We start from the raw sequence: 20,829 nt of genomic DNA, 5'->3' as shown, positions 1-20,829 counted from the left end.
GTGATAAATTACTAAAAGCCTTTATTTCCCAAGGGACAAAGAACATCTTAGGTCTAAACTGAGCAAGGACAGTTGTCCAGCTGTGAAGGAGAATTCTCAGCTCCTGGTGAGGGGTGATACAATGCAATCCAAGTAGTTTGCAGGCACTTCAAAAGAAGGGTTGAGTCCAACGCACCTCTTCGGAAGTCTCTTAGGGCTTCCTCTCCCCGCTTGGACCGATGGCTATTAGCTGGAATGCAACTCTTTCTGGTATTTGAAACATACTGTCACCTTCATCCTGAAGTTTAAAGAACGGAAACCAGAGTCGGGAATGCCTTGAAGGATTTCTGACTTACAGGCCTCTTAAGCTTGTAGAGATATTGACATTTGTTGTTTTTTTTGTTAAAAACCTTTTCCAGTAATGGAAAATATGGCCTCTCTTTATTTCTACATAGTCATTTTTCATTTTGCCCACAAAAAAATTTCCAGAGTTACATGGTTTACTATCTGAATACATATTTCTCTTCCCACAGTCCACAAAGAGATATTCTTCCCTTCCCACCAACACCACAGAATAAAATAAAAGTTGCCCACTGCCCTGAAAGATGGGATGTCATCACATCTGCCTACAAATTGATTTGCTAAACAGCGTTAGGAACTTGTCTCCTGTTATAAATGTAACATTATGTAATCCACCCAGAATAATGATAACAGCACAAAGGCAGCATTAATTAGGACCCTATTTCTTTCTCCTTAGGCCTCCTACGTAACATTTCATGTAATTTTGGTCTGTGGTCTAAAATAATTGTTTCTATATAAAAATGATTGTAACAGCTTTGCAATTACATATGTTCACTCTAAAAACCCACAGATCCTATACAAAGAACTAACAGAAGGACTAAAATGTTAACCAAGGAAAACACTCAGGCTGGTATTGCACAGATAAATGTTTATTACATCTGAAAAGAGCCAGGAGGAATAGGAGAAAGGTTATACCAACATCCTCTGTACTTTCTCTTTTCTAATAGGAAACTTAAACAGTAACTTTAATAATTTGTTCCTAGGGCTCAAAAAAGAAAATCAAACATAAAGTCAATACATTCTGCATTGGTAATTTAAGCCCTATGAAAGAGAAGAAATGTTGACTATATTTTAAAATGTTGTTATAATAGCTATCTAGGCAGAAAATGTTTCCAAACAGTCTTCTTTGGGGCAGACAAGTGAGAGAAGGTTAAGATGCCAGAGTGAGGGCTATTTTAGAATTATCAGGGAAAAAGAAAAAGCTATTAGTGTCAACAAGATATATAAACTAATTGAAAATCAGTTATCAAACTGTTAGCATAGCCCTTGTCAGTACTGGTTTCTAACTTACTTTCGGTCTTGATGCTTCTGAGAAAAGAAAGTACACGCAGATGACATTAAAGCGCACACCGAGCTGACTGCCACCTTCTTTTTTAAAAAACCCTTTTTTCCAAAGTGTACAGATGGAGTTTTGATAATAGTCTCCTGACTATGAAAAGCTGACCCTGGCACACAACGGGGATGTGAAGGAAAGGGAGGTACAAGAGTTGGGGAGCACTGTGATGGTGAATGCCTCTGTCTGTTCAGAGGCCAGCGAGATTAAATAAAGGCTATTTTACCTGTGTTCTGCATGCCTTCAAAGGCAGAGGAATGGTCTTATAACTAGCTTCCGGGTGTTGCAAATTGACCCACATGGGTCTTGAACCTATGATCACGATCTTGCTTGTTCTAAGGCCTAACACCTTTGCGTTGGGTATAACATTGCGTAATTTCTAAAAGTGAAAGTTCCTTCAGAACCTACTAACCTCCCTCCAGGTACTTCTGCACATACTTTCTGATCGCCTCTAAGCAAATCTATTCTAGAAAAGCCTGACATCTAATATATTGAAGTCCCTTTGTAAGACACGCTCCGATAGCTTCTGAAATGTTGTTCCCACACCACCACTGCTTTGTAGGTAAGAAATCCGAGGCACAGGAATCAGAGCCAGGATTCAAACCCAGGTATTCCGAGTTCACATCCATTCCTAGTAGTTCTGAAGCGCACTATGATTCCGTGTGCCGGTTACATTTAAGCTCCTCTAGGAACGCTCTTCAGCAGGTATATCTGTCAAAAAAACAGAAGCACCCAAAAGAAATACTCCATAACCTAGTACCTAAACAGGGATAAAGCTGGTAGGAAACAGAGAAAGTATTTATTGTGAAAATATAGTTAGGCCAAATAAATATTTCTATTTATCTTGTTAGTCGAAAGTTGGAAATTGCTTATGGTAAGTAAAAAAATTTGGGATGCATGTCTACCTAGGGAAATAGCCTAACAGAGTCATTAAAAGCATTAAACTCTAGGGTCAGAACCCTCAGTTCATTTTTTAGCTTTGTTATTTACTAGCTGTATGGCCGCAGGCAGGTTACTTAATCCCCCTGTGTTTCAAATGCTTCCCAGAGATACGCACAAGAGACTAAAAAATGACATTCATCATACAAATGTAAGTCTGGCTCCTTTATCTAACCAAGCCATCTTTAATACACTCTGGATTAATTTTTTTAATTTATCATACATTCTGTACATTAGACTTTATTGCACTGTTCTTGTGTAAAAAGTTTTTTATTACACATATAATTTTAAAATCATCACAATAATTTTTGTGACCTTATTTGGTATTATTTGATTTTTAATATCCCAACATCCTGAAGCTAGAGAGGGAAGGAAAAAAAAAAAAAAGGACTTGCCTTGGCATTCAAGGCCTTGGAAAGTCTTGACTTAAATTCACTGCTGCTTAATTTCTTGATCTATTACATGGCTGGCTATTAATGCATACCATACAGTATTTTTTGTAAAGATTAAATAAAATAGCATATATGAAGGACCAGCACAGTGCTTGACACAGAGTGGGCCCTCAATCAATTGCTGCTGTTGTCTTTTTACAGAAAGTAAATTTTGTTTTGTTTTGTTCTGGTCTGTTTGTTTGTTTTTTTTAAGATTTACTACTGGTTCTCCTATTAGCCAGCATACTGCCAAAGATCAGGAAAGGGATAGTAAGTGAAAATTGTATAAACTTCTGTAGACCTATCCCATGCCTACAACCTCTCTGGATATGATGGAGGAAGATTTATTCTTGTTAACTCTTCTTTCTCTTTAATACTTGGGGATAGTGGGCAGAGAAGCCATAAAAGACAGAAATGGACATTTAAAGATACAATGTGTGGGACTGAAAATATCATAGTAAGTGGTACATAGTTATAAACCTAACTCCAAAATACAACTGCAAACTTGGAAAGAAGCCAGGAAAAGCTACCCTTTTCATCAAAGAACCCTCAACACCATATTTTAAGTAAACGTACCCAGGTTCTTTATAGAGGCTAATCGACATGAATGTCAAAAATGTAAGTCATGGTTCCAAGAAAATTGCAGAGGAAAACTTATGATGGAGTATCCACATGATAAGTAGGCACATAGCCTGATGGCCCGGCGCACGATGGAATTTCTTTTACAAGCATTACGCAGTGCTACTTGCAATAGAGAGGAAGGTAAATCATAAAGGCAGATCAGCCATTGTGCAGAACTTGTGTGGTTACTCCAAACTATGCTGGAAGCAGAAGACCCTCCTTATCCAAGTCTGCATTTTCCATGTGCACACTCAGCTGCAGCCAAGTGCATATAACCCTGAAGTTGTCATTCTGCCCCTGACAATACCTGGAGCCCCTTTGGGTCTTTTGTCATTTTGAATTATTACAGATGGAGGAAGGTAAAAACTAATTTTAATATAGTAAAACATGGTAAAAGATACATATATTAAAAATTTACATTGTAGGGGTTCCTGGGTGGCTCAGTCGGTTCAGCGTTGGACTCCTGATTTTAGCTCTGGTCATGATGATCTCATGGTTCATGAGTTCAAGCCCCACATCAGGCTCCTCACTGACAGCAGTGAGCCTGCTTGGAATTCTTTCTCCCTTTGTCTCTGCCCTTCCCCTGCTTATGAGCATATGTGCTCTTTTCTCTCCCTCTCTCAAAATAAACTTAAAAAAAAAATTATGTAATAAAAGATAGATTTAAGGGCACCTGGATGGCTCGGTTGGTTAAGTGGCTGACTTCAGCTCAGGTCGTGATCTTACGGGTTCAAGCCCCGTGTTGGGCTCTGGGCTGACAGCTCACAGCCTGGAGCCTGCTTCAGATTCTCTCTGTCTCTCTCTACCCCTTCCCTGGTTGTACTGTGTCTCTGTCTCTCAAATATAAATGAACATTAAAAAAATGTAAATAATATATTTTTTAAAAGATGGATTTAGTAATATCAAAAACATCACTGACTAAATCCTCTGTTTTTCTTTGGCCGCCATGTTGCTGCAAGCATTTCTCTGACTGTACATATACAGCTGTTGTCCCTGCTTATAGAAGAATATTACATTCCTTTCAAACATTCTCTCAAAATAAAAGATAACCTTTGAAAGGGAATACATAAAAATAAAATTGGGATGTCTCAGCTTTGTTACTTTTTTAAGATGAGAGCATAATGCACTTACTGAGGTAACATTCTCTGATTTAGAGGAACAGCTTGATGGTAAAATATACAGTACTTTGTCCATAATAACTTGTTTTTTGGCTTTTTTTTTTTTTAGTAATCAATTGAGCTTGATCTTTACCTCATTAGAGGCTTTCCAAGTACATCATTGCAACAGATCATCTCTCCACATTACTGTATCCATTATCTATAGAGGAAGTTCATCCAATTTCCCTAGCAGTTTATGAGAAAAAAACAAATAAAAAAGGCCTACTTCCCCATACATCAGTGTGATTTATGCCGGTGTTAAAGCCCAAGTATTTGTATTTTCTCTGGCTCTTCTATTTGCTTAACATATGAAGCAGCAAACTTAATACGCCTCGGAAAAACTCTGCTCTGGTCTCTACTGATTTGAACATAAAGTTCAAAAGGAGATTGTATCTTATAAAGACTCGAAGCTTATTGCATTAAATTAACAATACTAATCTCTGTGTTTCACATGGTACTTACTCAGAGCAGTTTTACAGACATTAAGTGAAAATGCCAAAGCTGTCTTTTAGATAAAAGGCATTAATGGAAACTCCTCTAGACATTCCTTCAGGTCTTTTTAAAGGATATACTTCAGCTAGGGGGAGTGAATAGGTTTTTCTTCTTCCTTTACTTTCTCCTCAGCTCCAGACTTTTCTAAACCCCACTGGCCAGGGAGACATAAAAAGGGAAGGGAAGAGAATGACAAGAAGAAGAAGGAAAACTGGACAACCACTCATCAATGTAAAACAACAAAATTAAACAAACAAACAAACAAACAAACATCATCATCATGCCAAAAATTCTGGGAGGAAAACAAGACAACTACATCATTACAAAATCCAGTGATACTCCCCCTGCTGTACCCACCCCCCAAGGAAACAATTGAAGAGGAGAGAGACAAAGCCAACCCCAAACCCAACAACTGTGGGATGAATTGATGGTAGGACAAGAAAGGGGAAAGCTGCAGAAAGCTTCCAAGATCCTACAGCCCTGTCTTAGTCTGTTCGGGCTGCTATAACAAAATACCACAGAGTGGGAGCCTTATAAACACAAACATTTATTCCCCCACAGTTCTGTGAAGTCCAAGGCCATGGTACCAGCAGACTGGGTGCAGCACCTACTGAGAGCTCACTTCCTGGTGCCTCCTGAGAGAGGAGCTAGGGACCTCTCTAGGATCTCTTTTATAAAGAGCATTAATCCCGTTCCTGAGGGCTCCACAGCCCAAAGTCCCCACCTCCTAATACCATCATACCAGGCATTAGGATTTCAACATGCATTTGGACAGGGGGTAGAGGGATGGGGCCATGGACACAAACAGCCAGACCCTAACATTTCCTGCCCATCTCATGTTAGCTTTCGAATTCTCTTTTACACACTTGACTACAGGATAGCATATATTCCTCTGTAGCCCCAACCACCTCTAGGCTCTATTTCATGTATTTAATTTTAATTTTTTTTTTTTTTTTGAGAGAGAGAGAAAGACAGCATGAGCAGGAGAGCAGCAGAGAGGGAGACAGGGACACGGAATCTGAAGCAGGCTCCAGGCTCTGAGCTGTTAGCAGACAGCATGGCGCAGGATTTGAACTCACAAACAGTGAGACCATGACCTGAGCTGAGGTCAGACGCTTAACCAACTGAGCCACCCAGGCGCCCCCATTTCACATATTCTTTAATCCAAAAACCTTCCATTGAAAATCTACACTATGCTCAGCTAAGATTAAAGACACAGTACATAAACAATGTAATCACTAACCTTATTGGGCTCACAGTCTTGGGGCTGGGAAGAGTGGGTTAGGACACCGGAGAAAGGGTAAGGATAGAATATCACAGTAGTACTATGATAGGAGTTTGCCCAAAATGCTCTGCAAATCTACTCAATTAACAATGCATCCAGACATGATTTTATGGTTTTGTATTAAAATTCCAAATCCATGAAGATTGCTATGTGCAATGGCACAGATAAGCCTTTTTCCACAAAAAAGATGAGATAATTATCATTTCCTCATTCCATAAAGTGATGATCTCCACAGTGGGTATGGAATAAAATACGGGAAGAAAATATTCCAAAATATTATGAATAATGCTTTTATTTTTTAGAGAGAATTAAGTTGTACTAACTCTTAACACATTGATTGTATGTCACTAAAGCAAAAGAAGTATTCAATGGAAGGAGAGAAATTCTTAGCATGCTCCAGGCTAAACACAGTGAGACACTAACACACATTAGTTCACACCCAACATACTGCAACATCAGAACTAGTGTGCGTCTGGTTAGGTAGATTTATAGAACACACTGTTTAGGGTTATTCCATTCTGACTCACTCTCACAAAAGAGACGACAGAAACAGATGATTCATTAAAAGAAATCTTGGATTGCAAACAATGTTCACAGTGCATGCCCAGGACATGAACACGGCAGAGGGGGTGCTTCTGCTCCCTGGCAGGCCTCATCGTCAGTCAAATGGCAGGCAAAGGAAGTGACAATGTATTCAGGTCAGGTGTGAATGAGCCTCTGATAATGTGAAATTATGAAGATGCCATCAGATATCAGTTACCTTCTATACCTTAAAAATGAATTTCATCCTGTATAAATTGTGTGGACCTTTAACAACTGCTGTATCAAAGCATGGATTGGAGGGAAAATATATATTATGACTCCGTAAGCAGGAGATACTATGTGCTTCTTCTTTGTTGATATACATGCTTATGTAATAACTTTTCCAACCATTGAAAGTAAACATTCCTTAATATGTGAACTAAGCTTGGAACTGAAGTATGAAAAAGAAGAAAAAGTAAAATTGAGATTTTCAAAAATAACTGAGAAAAGATAATGATTTTTCTCACTAAACTTATTATATACATTGTTATTATATACAAGTAGAAATAACATAATTTAATATATATCATTCTTACATTTTAATTTAAAAAGTTTGATATTTGTTAGTTAATAAAAATGTTTAAATATTTATATCTATCACACTATTTTACATTTTACTGTTTATATGTTTGTATAATTTCTATGATATTTTAGTAGAGTATGGGTATAATTTATAAATAAACAAATTAAGGAGTATTGACATCTGTCTATATCTATTTCCTTTTTGAAATATTGATTGATTGATTGATTGTGATAGAGAGAGAGTGCAAGGGAGAGAGGAAGAGCGGGGAGAGAATCCCAAGCAGGCTCTGTACTGCTAAACACAGTGTTACCTTCTATATCGTAGAGCCAGATGCGGGGCTTGATCTCACGGACCAACCGTGAGATCATGACCTGAGCCAAAATCAAGAGTCAGACACTTAACTGACTGAGCTACCCAGGTGCATCTGTCTATATCTATATCTATATCTATATCTATATCTATATCTATATCTATATCTATATCTATATCTATCTAATCTATATCTAATCTATATCTATATCTATCTAATCTATATCTATATCTAATCTATATCTATATTTATATCTATATCTATATCTATCTAATCTATATCTAATCTATATCTAATCTATATCTATATCTATATCTATATCTATATCGAGAGAGACATGGCAGATAACCAACAGTATGATATCCATGGTCACTGATCACAGTGAACCACTTCAGGCAGATGTCAAATCTGTGTTCTACTGTTTCCATATGAGATTGAAGAAAGGGCCTGGGAAAATGCATTCATAAAGAACCTACTTGCAAGAGGTTGAGCGGTTACATAGTCATTTGTCAAAATATATCTTCAATTATTCAAAGGACAATGCAACTAAAGAAGATACTACCTTTCAAAATAAGCCATGGTAGTTCTAAAATATTAAGTAGAAGCATGGTCTAAATAACAGTAACCTTTTTTGAGTAATCTGCCTCAGTCAACTAATCTCTAAGAGCTGAAGAAGAACATGTTTTTCTAATTGAGAGATCACGGAGGGAAGGCTATAAGGTCTGCTAATCTGCTTGGATTTGAGAGCTAATGTCAAGTTTGGAACAAATAAACTATTTCATACACACATGTATACATGAGATCTCTAAACAACAAGAAAGATAAGATTCCATTTATTACTTGGTAGAAAAATAATATCCTCACTTAGGATTTGCGACCTATTTGAACAAGGCACACATCTGAAATGGGATGAGAATCAACACATCAAATGTATTTCTGAATGCTCAATTGTAACATGTCATTAGATTTAGAGAATACAGTCTATCATAGGTAACTTACATTTTGCACCCCAACTCCATCTGATAAAATATGTACACAGAATCTCGTGAATGAAAAGTTTTTAAACGTTTTAGTAGCTTGTTATGTTTTCCACTGGTTTAGTCATTCTTTTTCTTTTAATAAAAATGATGTAAAAATGGCTTACTCAGTGTCATTTTGTTTTTACTCTGTTTCTTACAGGTCATATTCAGAACTGACTGAGCACCATAAGTGTTCAACAGACTTTGATTTTATTTTTATCACATGCCTCATAAAACTGATTTAGAAACCTAAAAATGTGTCACTAAAATATTGAATTATGAACAGTCAGGGCTTATTGAATTCCAAAAATCTAACAAGCATGGTTAGCTATGAAGGCAAACAAATATTTTTCAAATGTAGCCAGCCACAGTTAAGGAATTCGTACAGGGATCTAGAAGATTCTGAATTGCCATGATAGAGACCACACCAATATTTCAGAAGCCAGTAGCCTGTTTTTGGAAGACTCTTCCTTCTGCATGCTGTCTGATATAATTCCCATCACAAAGCGATTTGAATCTACTTTAGAATTGTAATGGAGGCCAAATAAATGTGGAGAAAATCCCCACCACTGGCACATGTAGAATGGTTTTCTACATAGACATCCTTCCTACGTTATCTCTGCTTCACAGAATCTTCATCACATTTCAAGTGTCAGCAGAATCCAGTTCTTCTCTTGGCTATCCCTCACCATTTTATCTAACTATTAATGGATCTATATGATTTATGGGTCCCCTTCTGCTACCATTACTCAGAAGCTCGGGTGTTATGATGATGTTTTGAGCTCCACACCAGAGGACCAGCCTGAAATCTATGCTGCAGTGCACAGAACCCAATTGGCTTGCAAGAATAAATATTCATTGTAAAGGTCTAATGGCTCCCAAGAAGAAAATTAGATACCTTCACAATTGAATTATACCCCAGCAATGCCCCTTTGACTCAAGTATCTTACTTCAAGAAAATACATCCCTCTGGAGCCTAGTCCTGAAGCCTCAAGTAAAGGAAACAAATTCTCCTAAATATAAAGCTTTGTGCAGTAAAGCTGTGTGCTTCACAGACATTCTCTTAGAGGTTGATTGATGCTTACTTAATACACAAAGCGGGATACGACTGATCTCATTTAAGATACTGGCTCTGTAACACATCTGCCCTGTGATCATTCCTTAACCTCTGTCAATTTTGGTTTCTTCTCTTGAGAAGGGGGAAAGAAACACCCATTCCCAGAGCTGCTGGGAACTTTAACTGAGGTAATAATCTTCTGATCAAAATTTACTTATCACTTGGGGAGAAAAAGGGTCAGTGTATATTTAATACATGTTTTGTTTTTATCAGTCTAGCATATATTTATGAGTAGTTTTGGTTTTTTTGTTTTTTGTTTTTTAATCTGTTCTGTCTAGCTCGGGTACCATGAATGGACCATAGGCTCTTTATAAGGGATAGTGGGAGGGGAAGGTGACTTTTGGGATAACAACAACACTGTCCTAGTTATCTGTTGCTGTATAACAAGTTATCCTCAAATTTAATGGATTAAAACAGTAACCATTTGGTGCTCTTAGTGCCTCAGTCAGTTAAGCGTCCAGCTTTTTTGACTTTAGCTCAGGTCATGATCCCCAAGTCTTGGGATCTCTATCTCTAAAAAACACCAAGAAAAACAAAACAAAACAAAACAAAACAAAAAAGTGGTAACCACTTATCTCACAGTGTCTGGTGGGTCATAACTTTGGAAGTGGTTTAGCAGGGTGGTTTGGGTGCAGGGTCTTTCATGAGAAAGCAGTCAAGAGGCCAGGGCTTCAGGCATCAGAAGATCCGACTGGGCTGGAGGATCTGCTTCCAAGAAGGTGCATTTACATGGCCATTGACAGGGGCCTCGCTTCCTCACCACTGGCTTCCCCAAAGTGATCAACGGACACTGAGAGTGATTACAATGAAAACCATAGTACCTTTCACAACTTCATTTTGGAAGTGACACATCATCATGTCTGCTACATTCGAATAGTCACACAGATCAACCCTGGTACAACATGGGCAGTGATGCCAAATGTGTGTGAGTCCAGGAGGTGGGAATCACTGGAGGCCAGAGCATTTATCTAGCATCTCTCAGGTTATAAAGCACTTTTCACAAATAAACAATTCTATGAAGAAATCAGAGAGTTTAAATTACTTGCCCATGGCTGCAATTACAAGAGTGTGTCCTCAAAACGATTCAGAAGTGCATGTTAACTTCACATTATTTTCTTTTTTCTTTTTTTTTTTAATTTTTTTTTTTTAACATTTATTTATTTTTGAGACAGAGAGAGACAGAGCATGAACAGGGGAGGGTCAGAGAGAGGGAGACACAGAATCTGAAACAGGCTCCAGGCTCTGAGCTGTCAGCACAGAGCCCGACGCGGGGCTCGAACTCACAGCCCTCACGGACCGCGAGATCATGACCTGAGCTGAAGTCGGCCGCTTAACCGACTGAGCCACCCAGGCGCCCCAACTTCACATTATTTTCTTCACATCCTCTTCCTTCTCTTAGTTGATCAAAATATACCATCTTCTATCCTGACACTACCTAGCTTAATTTTGACCGAATTCCAATAGTCACAGGATTGACTTTTAATAACAAAAATATAAACAAAATGTAATGCTTAATTAAGAAGGCAGAAAATCAATTCAAACTATCAGAATAAGAAGAAAACTTTTATTAAAAATGGAAGATCCAAAAAAAGAGAAATTTTAGTTGATAATATATTATTGTATCTTATTCCAAATCTCAGGTTCTAAAAATTTAAGTTTTGCCTCTGGCAAAATTTTTAAAAAATAAACTGAAAACAAGTGGGACTGTAGTGTCATTGAATTTACTATCTGTAAAACTATCATTCTAATCTTGAGCCAGCTATTCTAATGTACTGTACCTACTTAATGAGCTGCTGATAAATGAATAATGAACTCTTCTCCTATGCTCTTCCAAGTAAACAGCCAATTTTAAAGAGCTTTTCTTTTCTACCTAAACATCTGATTTCAGCAGAAGTTTTAAACATTATGAAATCATTACTTGGCCTATCATATCTACCTGAGTTGTAGTCAATGTTACTCAAGAATTAAAGTTTACATGAAGTTGATTGGCAAGTTATTGTACACATGCTTTTTTATATTTGGTTTTAAACATCCCAACTCATTTTTTTTTTAGACTAAAAGACACCAGAACCTATTCTTATGCCTCGTAGGGAGTATTTAAAAACAGAAAGGAAAGTATTTAAATACTTAAGCATTAGAAATTCTAACAAATTGGATTTAGAATGGAGAATATTAATGACTTATCAGCTGAGTTAAAGTAATAGAGCTTTTTTGCTGCATTTATTGTGTTCGATCCTTAGCTATATCTCTTTTTTTTTTTTTAATTTTTTTTAACGTTTATTTTTTTTTTTTCTTAATGTTTTTTATTTATTTTTGAGACAGAGAGAGACAGAGCATGAGCGGGGAAGGGACAGAGAGAGAGGGAGACACAGAATCCGAAACAGGCTCCAGGCTCCGAGCCGTCAGCACAGAGCCCGATGCGGGGCTCAAACCCACAGAGTGAGAGATCATGACCTGAGCCGAAGTCGGACGCTCAACTGACTGAGCCACCCAGGCGCCCCTACGTTTATTTATTTTTGAGACACAGAGAGACAGAACATGAGCAGGGGAGGGTCAGAGAGAGAGGGAGACACAGAATAGCTATATCTCTTCTTAGGGTAATAACCAGAAACTTGGCTCTGACAGACGTGGAAGTTCACATAACAAGCAGGAGTTAACAGGTGCACGCATGTATCTATGGATACACAAGCATGTACCTTTCTACCTCTTCTATAGGATAATGGGTGTGGGCTTTCTCTACAAGTAATTCAAATAAGCTTTCTGCTGGGTGAAATTGATTTGTATGCTTCCGGGTAAAAGTAACTTTGAAGAGGTAATAGCCTATGGTGATTACTGGGGCAATTTAGCCCCTAATGGTTATGATGAGTGGGTAATGTTCCTTAATTGTTTAGAATATTACATCTTGGAGACTACAGTGTTCTCACTTTTGTAAAGTTACCTCACAATGCCGAGCTGCAGTACATCAACTGTTTCCAACTGTAATCTTTCTCATTGTACTTTTGACACATGAAGCTTGGATGGAGTATCCTCACCCAACAAATCAAAAACCAGAATTTGTGGGGCGCCTGGGTGGCTCAGTCGGTTAAGCGTCCGACTTCGGCTCAGGTCACGATCTCATGGTCCGTGAGTTCGAGTCCCATGTCGGGCTCTGTGCTGACAGCTCAGAGCCTGGAGCCTGCTTTGGATTCTGTGTCTCCCTCTCTCTCTCTGCTCCTCCCCCATCCATGCTCTGTCTCAAAAATAAATAAACATTAAAAAAAAAAAAAAAAACAGAATTTGTCCTCTTGCTTTTATTCCATGGGTTTTCACCATATTCTCTGCTGCTCATATCCCCAGATATGGCAGCCGTGGTCGTGCCTGGGTAAATGTCTTCAAAGCCCAGTCATCTGTGGACCCTGTTCATGGTTGCGCAGTATCTGTGTTACACCCAGTACTTATTTAACCAGTTGTACTATACCCATGTAACCTCTGGATCTATGTTTTTAAAATGAATCAGTTTTAGTTAAATAAAGGTATTATAAAATAAAAAATGTGCATTCTCTCATGAAAAGAAAATTACTTAGCCATAAATGGAATAAATCCATAGAAAATACCTTCTAAACCAAACGTGGGTATGTTCTCAAAGTTTAGGTTACTCCTCTTGCCCTCCTGAAGACTGAACCTCAGATCTGCTCTGCTGTTAAAAACAGAGTCACAAGTTTTTGAGTGGTGATAAAGATATATTTGCAGGAGCTCAAGGTGTCCACTGATTCTATCAAAAGAATGGAAGAAATTATGAAAGGGCTACTTTCTTATTATATGACCCAACTGCTGTTTAATGCCAAGTCTAAGTGCCATGGAAAATTAGCTTACTTATACCAATGTCGGCATCAGACACCAGGAAGAATTATAATCTGGACTCTAGCAGAAAGAGAAAGGGGTTCTTAGCTAGAGAAAGGGGTTCTTGGCCAAACATGGCCACTGAATTTTTAGGTAAATCCAGCCCAACCACAAATATATACTGAGACAACAATGCCTAGCTAAAGGGCAGTCAATGAACTTGGCTTTCTGGGGTTTTGGGTTCCTCTGAAAAATGACAGGAATGGATTCAAGAGTCACTGCCACCCATTACTACACTTTGGAGTTCACTGTCTTCACCAGCTCTATTTGTGAAATTTGGGTCTTTTACTTCTCAGAGTCTGAAAGACTCCCCTTTTAAGAAAAATAAATAATAAGAACTCCCCTTTTAAGAAAAATAAACCAGAAGATAGCAAATTAATTTTACCATCTTCCTAACTCAATTACCTGCATATATACTTGAGTGACATTTCTGAAGTTAAATCATAATCTGGGTAAGTCACCCTCAAATCTTGTCCACAAATGATTTTTTCCTTGGAAATTCTGGTGAGGATACTCAATCACCTCTCCATTCTTGGTAAAGAATGATTATTTTTAGATGGACAGGAGATCCTACTTTCCTCTCCTCATTGCAGCAGAGATATTCCACGCTTCTTTTAACTAGTCCAAATTCAGAATATAGCTATGTCTGAAAGATCCTGTCAACAGAAATATATTCATTCAAGGAATCCTGTACTCCTTCATATATGAATAAATCAATTCTGGGTTTGAAGTCTATTTTATGCTATATAACTCTTTCTTTCGTAAAGATTTATAAGATTTTAGCCCACTCTGTTCTTCCTATATCTCGACTGCTTTGTGTTTTAGCCTTACTCATCATCACCTGAATTGGAAAGATGGACAAAATCAAGATTGGAAAATATATGTCACAAAGTAAACTTGGATACCTTTGGACATAATATATGAAACGCTGAGCATTGCTTTAACTATATCAGTTAAGATTATAGAATTAATATTATAACCACCTTTTATCATGATAAAGAGTTATTTTAAGGAAGAGGCAAATCTCTATGTGAAAAATATAATTGAGATTATTTAAGGAACACAAAGTTGAATTAAGTGTCTTTTCACCCATCAATCTTCCAAGTATATATTGGAAAGAACATGACTCAGGTATCTTAGCAAAGATAACGGACATCTAGAGAAGTACTTTAAAAGTAAGGCTGAAGACCTAAATTATAAAAGTAGCTCATACAACAAAATAGAAATGCAAAGTTCAAGAATTTTACTTTTGACCAAAAAATGCTAATTAATCAGGTGGAAATCCAGATTGAGAGTTCCTCTGACCACTTATGGATTACCGATGGTTCTTTTTTTTTTTTCTTTTTTTTTTTTTTCCTGATGCTCTTCTTTTGAGTTCATATTTTCAATATTACACATCCAAAGCCCTAAATTGTAAAAGGCATCCGGCCTGATTCACTTGAAGAACTCTATTTTAACTCAAAGGGTATATAATTAGAATACTAGTATTCTAGCACTTCAAGATATTTTTAGAGTTGTTGCAAAACTGCTATATTATCACAGAAGGTTCCTTACTGGCACAGAAAATGGAAAAGCTGCTTGATGTGTTCAGGGGACTCTTGAATCTACCTTTTGCTCATCCTCATCTTTCCATTTCCAGGCCACAGACATACCTATTGACTTGACCTTTGCTGTCAGCCCCTCATGGACTTCAGCTGCCAATCAGTCTTCTTAAAGCAAAGCTGGAGTAATGGCGGCACATCTGTGTTCAAAGGCCTGCAGGATAGCTGCTTAACTGCAGTGCATTCAAGTCCACAACCTCTCCCCAATCCACATTCCCCATCATTTCGCCCAAACACACTGCCTCAGTAGCAATACTGTCCAACCCCCGCTAAGGCCTCCACTGCTACAGTCCTGATCAGAGCCACCAGTCTCCCCACTGTTCGATCCTCGACCCTCTGCATTGGGGTCAGAGAACTTACCCTGAGACTCAGATGGAAAATACTGTAGGCTTTGCAGGCCAAGAAGGTGGCCTTATAACTACTCAACTCTGCCACTGTAACACAAAAGCAGCCATAGGTAACATGTCACTAAATGAGTAGAGTCCAGCTAAAACTTCATTTCTGGGTGCTAAATTTGAATTTCATACAATTATCCTGTGTCATGAAATCTTCTTCTTTTGAGGTTTTATCAATCACTTATCAATGTAGAAATAATTCTTAGCTAATGGACCATACAAAACCCAGCAATGGGCTGGATTTGGCCCATGGGCTGTAGTCAGGTGACTCCTTCTCTATTGTGCATCTCAAAAGAGCAGCCAGAGATTAGCATGATTGAATTTGACTCCTGCTCAGAGTCCTGCAGCGGCTGTCAGTGTCACTCAGAGCAAATGCCCAGGTTCTCACCATGTCCTGTAAAGCCTTATATATTCTGGTCTCCTTTGTTTGTCTGCCTTTATCTCCAATTACCCTCGTTGGTTTCTCTCTGCCCCAGCTAACTGACCTCCTTTCTGTTCTTTAAACACACTGAACGCAAGCCTGTCTTAGGGCCCTTGCACTGGAAGTTTCTCTGCCTGGAATCTGTTTCTCCATACATCTCTATGGCTCTCTTGCTTGCTTCAGGATTTTGACCTAACCACTTTATCCTGACCACTCTATTTAAACTGTCATCATTCTGTTATGAGCTGATTGTGTTCCCCTAAATTTCATATATTGAAGCCCTAACCCCCTAACCTCACAATGTAACTGAACTTGCAGATCAGGTCTTTAAAGAGGTGATTCCATCAAATAAGGCCATTAGAGTGGGCCCTCATCCAATCTGACTGGTATCCTTATAAGAAAAGGAAATCTGGATACACAGGAAGATGTCAGAGCCATGTCGTCACAGAGGAACTGCCGTGTGAGGACACACTGAGAACAAGACCATGTGCAAGCCAAAGAGAAAGGCCTCAGAAGAAACCAAACCTGCCAACACCTTGATCTTGGACTTTGGGACGATAAATTGTTATTGTTTAAGCCACCAAATCTGCAGTATTTTGTTATAGCAGCCGAAGCAAACTAATACCTGCCCCAACTTCCACATTCCTCCCAAACCCATTTACCCTGTTCTGCTGTTCTGCAGAGTAACTATCACCCACTGACATGCTGTTTAATCAACTCAGTATGATTATTATCTATTTCCCTGCTCCATGACAGCAATAAATCATCATTTACTGATGTATGTTTTCTAAGGTCCCAGAATAGTGCCTAGAAGAGAGTAGGCACATAACAATTATCTGCTGGATGAATGAAACCTAGCAATATATTTCTGTCTATATCTCCCCTTCTTCTGTTTCTCTGCTTTTCCTGGGAAGTCTAATCACTAGCTCAGCGTCTCCAAACCCATAGCTCCTAAAACCTATCTCACATGTTATTACCCCTAAAACGACTCTCTTGCCAAAAAATGAAGGAAATCCTTTCTTTGGATTCTAGTAACACACTGTCTGAACCTCTCTCCTGGCACTTCACTTATTAAAGTCTGTATTCACATTTTTTTATGTATTTTCTAATTCCTCTAGTAAATGTTAAGCTTCTTTATGGTAGGGCTGGTGTCTCATGAATGTTCATATGCCTCACCATGCCCGCTGGTGTACCACACACACTAGAAGCCAATAAACATCTGATGAACTTATACACATTGTTATTATAAAATCATGTCACTGAACAATTACCTTGTGTCAGACTCTATCTTAAGTCTGCATATTATCTGCATGTTTGGCAAAATCTTTTTGAAGGTGGCCCTGTCATTATCCCCTTTTACAGATGAGGTCATTGAGTCTGAGTGAGGTAAAGAAAATTGCCAAGATCATACTGCTAATGACTGGTGAAGACAGATTTCAAGCACAAGACTGTCCTTATGTAGAGGTCAGTATCTGGAGTAAGTAAAAAAGAAAAAAAAAAGTGCTTACTTCGAAATAAAAATTTTAGTATGTTAAATGGAACAAAAACAAAGGAAGAAGTATCATTTACCTAAATTTCTAGAGGCTTGAATGGGCTGACTTCACATTTCTAACGACTGCTTTTCTTGTTCTGAACCCTAAGAGTATAGCCCTTGTGTATCCTTTAAATTTATATACAGACTCTGAGATTTTAAATTTCATTATTTCATAATAAAATACTTTCCAAGATTAATCTTATTTTATCATTCATAATTGAAGTCTTAAAACATAAATGAATTGTATTAAATAAATTTGGTTTTTCCTAAATATAGGATTTTTGTATCAATGTACACCTCCTATCCCCTTATAATATTTCATAAGGAATTTAAGAAATCATCAGGTTCATAATACTGACTTCTGAAAGAGATAATTTCTACTTCCCATGATTTTTTAATTCTATTACATTTTGTATCCCAGGAAATAGGCAGGATAGGTATAGTTACTAATTTTATCCATTGATGAAGAAAAAAGCTTTATTAAGTAACTTAAAAAAATTAAGTACTTCATACTCACGAATTTTTAGCAAAAACATATATGTTGCACATATTGTAGCAATATAGAAGTTGCCTGAAATTTTTATTTTAGGCCGGAGAGGATTTTTGGTGAGAGTATTAAAGCATCACTGAGTGTAACCCTTTAAGTATACAGATTTTACACTGTATCATTTTTGAAGGAGATCTTTAAGTTAGGTATTCTATTTACTTCTTGAAATTTTTAAATCGATATAAACCAAACACACTTTGGCCAAAACAGCTGAACGACTTAGCTGCTAAGTTTCATGAGGTTTATCAGTATCCAAAACAGGGCTTCAGACTGTTTGAATGAATACTGATCCCCAACTATTGGCCTTAAAAATGCTGACTTTAAAAAGTCCCTGGTGGAAGCTTGAAGTGGGATCACTTAATTTTTCTGATGAGGAAACAGACATCACGGGATATCTGAATGTAAACTTGCCTGAGGTCTCCTACTAACACCGACGGTGCTAAGACTTCAGTTCAGGACTTCTTGGCCACCAAGACCAGGCATTTCTCTCAGACCAAGCCACTACCACAGGCTCTTATCACCATGTAAAGCTGACAGAACAATGTGCTTCTGGAATGATGGTATAATGGACTGACTAGTATTAAGACTAACTGGTCTCATGACCTTGGAAAAATCACTCCAGTAACTCGGCCGCCAATATTCTCTTCTGAAAAGAAGTTAGACCAATGGAGAGTTTATGGCCCATTGAGAGTTCACATACCTGTGAGCCAATAACATATTCCACACAACTATTTCTACAAGCAGTATGACATACATAACAATATCTTTATTAATGCCATTGTGCTGTGCACTTTCACTGATTGAGCTCCAACAAATCTCTTAACCTTCAGAGATCATAGACTATGCTTCTGCTTGGAGACACGCTAGGAAGGCCTGACTGGAAGGCACAATTGCATGTATTTGGGTAAATGCCCAGCAGTTGGCTGTATAGTTTCCCTTGGGGGACTTTAGTAGACACAGCATAAAACTGATCTTTAAAAGTTCTAAAAGCTTTTTATAGAACTGGCTTCATAGCCCTTTGACGCCTTTTGACTTGTTTGGCTCAGGGAATTATAAGATGGTAGGAAACTCTTCTATGTATACCCCATAATAAAACAGGCTCTATGTATCCTAACAATGTATTACAGAAGAGGAACTTGACTGATTTAGCAGGCTTTAAGCCTCTTGTCCTAACCTGGTGACCTTGTACAACAGAAATCCTCCCATTGTAGAGGTGATAATACTGAGCTAGGGAAACTTACAATTTTCTCAAAGTAATAAGGCAGCTGAAGAGAAAACTGTAGATAAAAAAACAGAAAGTTGATAATATATATTTTTCTAATACTCTTAAATTTATAGTGTATCCAAGGTGGCATATTTTTATCTCTAGCAGGTTTACTGTAGCTGAAGACCGGAAGAACTTATAAATTTCTACTTTATTACCTGACAAATATTCAAATGCAATCATTATACTTATAATATGTTCACTGTAGAAAAATGAGAAGATACATAGACATGTATACATAAATCACTCGTAGGATACGTGACTTCTGAAGCAAATAGACAAGTAAACAGTACCTACCCCTATTTTTAAATGGGTAGTTATACCTCTTCTGTGTATAATTAGAGAGAATTCATACTTACAGGACTCTGGATTACCTGTAACAGTTTCTATAATGGGAAGAAGAACTGGGCAGAGATAAGAAAAAGCGGAACAACAGCAGAGATTAGAACGGGGAGCTGACACGACCCAGATCACAAGAAGTGACAGAGGCAAACAATAACAATCCTGTCAAACTGGGAGAAAACATGCAGTAAAACAGAAGCAGAAGATGTAGCCTTGGTCCCTAGAAAGCGCTGGTGTGCAATGCAGTCATGTATCTGATGACTACTTACTGAGCATTTATTATGTGCTGGGCACGGTCTAGGCACTGGATTACAATAGTGAACAAAACAAACATGGTCCTAAAAAGGAATTCACATTCCAGTTTTGCAGACACTTGTAAATAATCACAATTATTTTAGATGGTGGACATTTCCCCGGGGAAGGTGACCAAATATCCCAGTTTGTCTGGGACAGGATTGCATTTGTGCTGTGTTTAGGAATGCCTCTTTTTTACTCTGAAAAGTGCCTCAGTTTTGGTCACCCTATCTACCTCATAAATTTCAAAAAGATGATATACAAGAAAGTCATTAGAGGTGACGAGGGGAGGGCTCTTTTGGGCTGGAAATGGCTCACTAAGGTGGTATGTGACCTGAGAATTAAAATCATCATAGAGCATTTCAGAGTGAGTTTGAGTTTGAGTAAGGAGAACGGTGTGTTGAAACAAAGGTAGAGTTTGGATTCTAAAAAATCTAGTTTTATACCTTAGCCCCACCACTTCTTGGATGTGGCACCTTGGGATAAGTTCTCTGTGGGAAAGAAACACGTTAAATTATATGAGGAAACATATTTATTTATGATACCCTCCCTTAAAACTACATTTTTAAGCAGATACCATCGAGTGGACAGTGTTAGGGGAGAGCTGGAGAATTAATTTTTTAAATGTCTTTTAGAAGATTCAGATCTACTTGAGCTGTGACTCTAACACCTGAATCTGTTAA

Source organism: Panthera pardus, unplaced genomic scaffold (genome assembly GCF_024362965.1).
Source record: "Panthera pardus isolate Hobbes unplaced genomic scaffold, ASM2436296v1 HiC_scaffold_13, whole genome shotgun sequence".
In the NCBI taxonomy this organism is placed as follows: Eukaryota; Metazoa; Chordata; class Mammalia; order Carnivora; family Felidae; genus Panthera; species Panthera pardus.
This window is presented reverse-complemented; position numbering follows the sequence as displayed.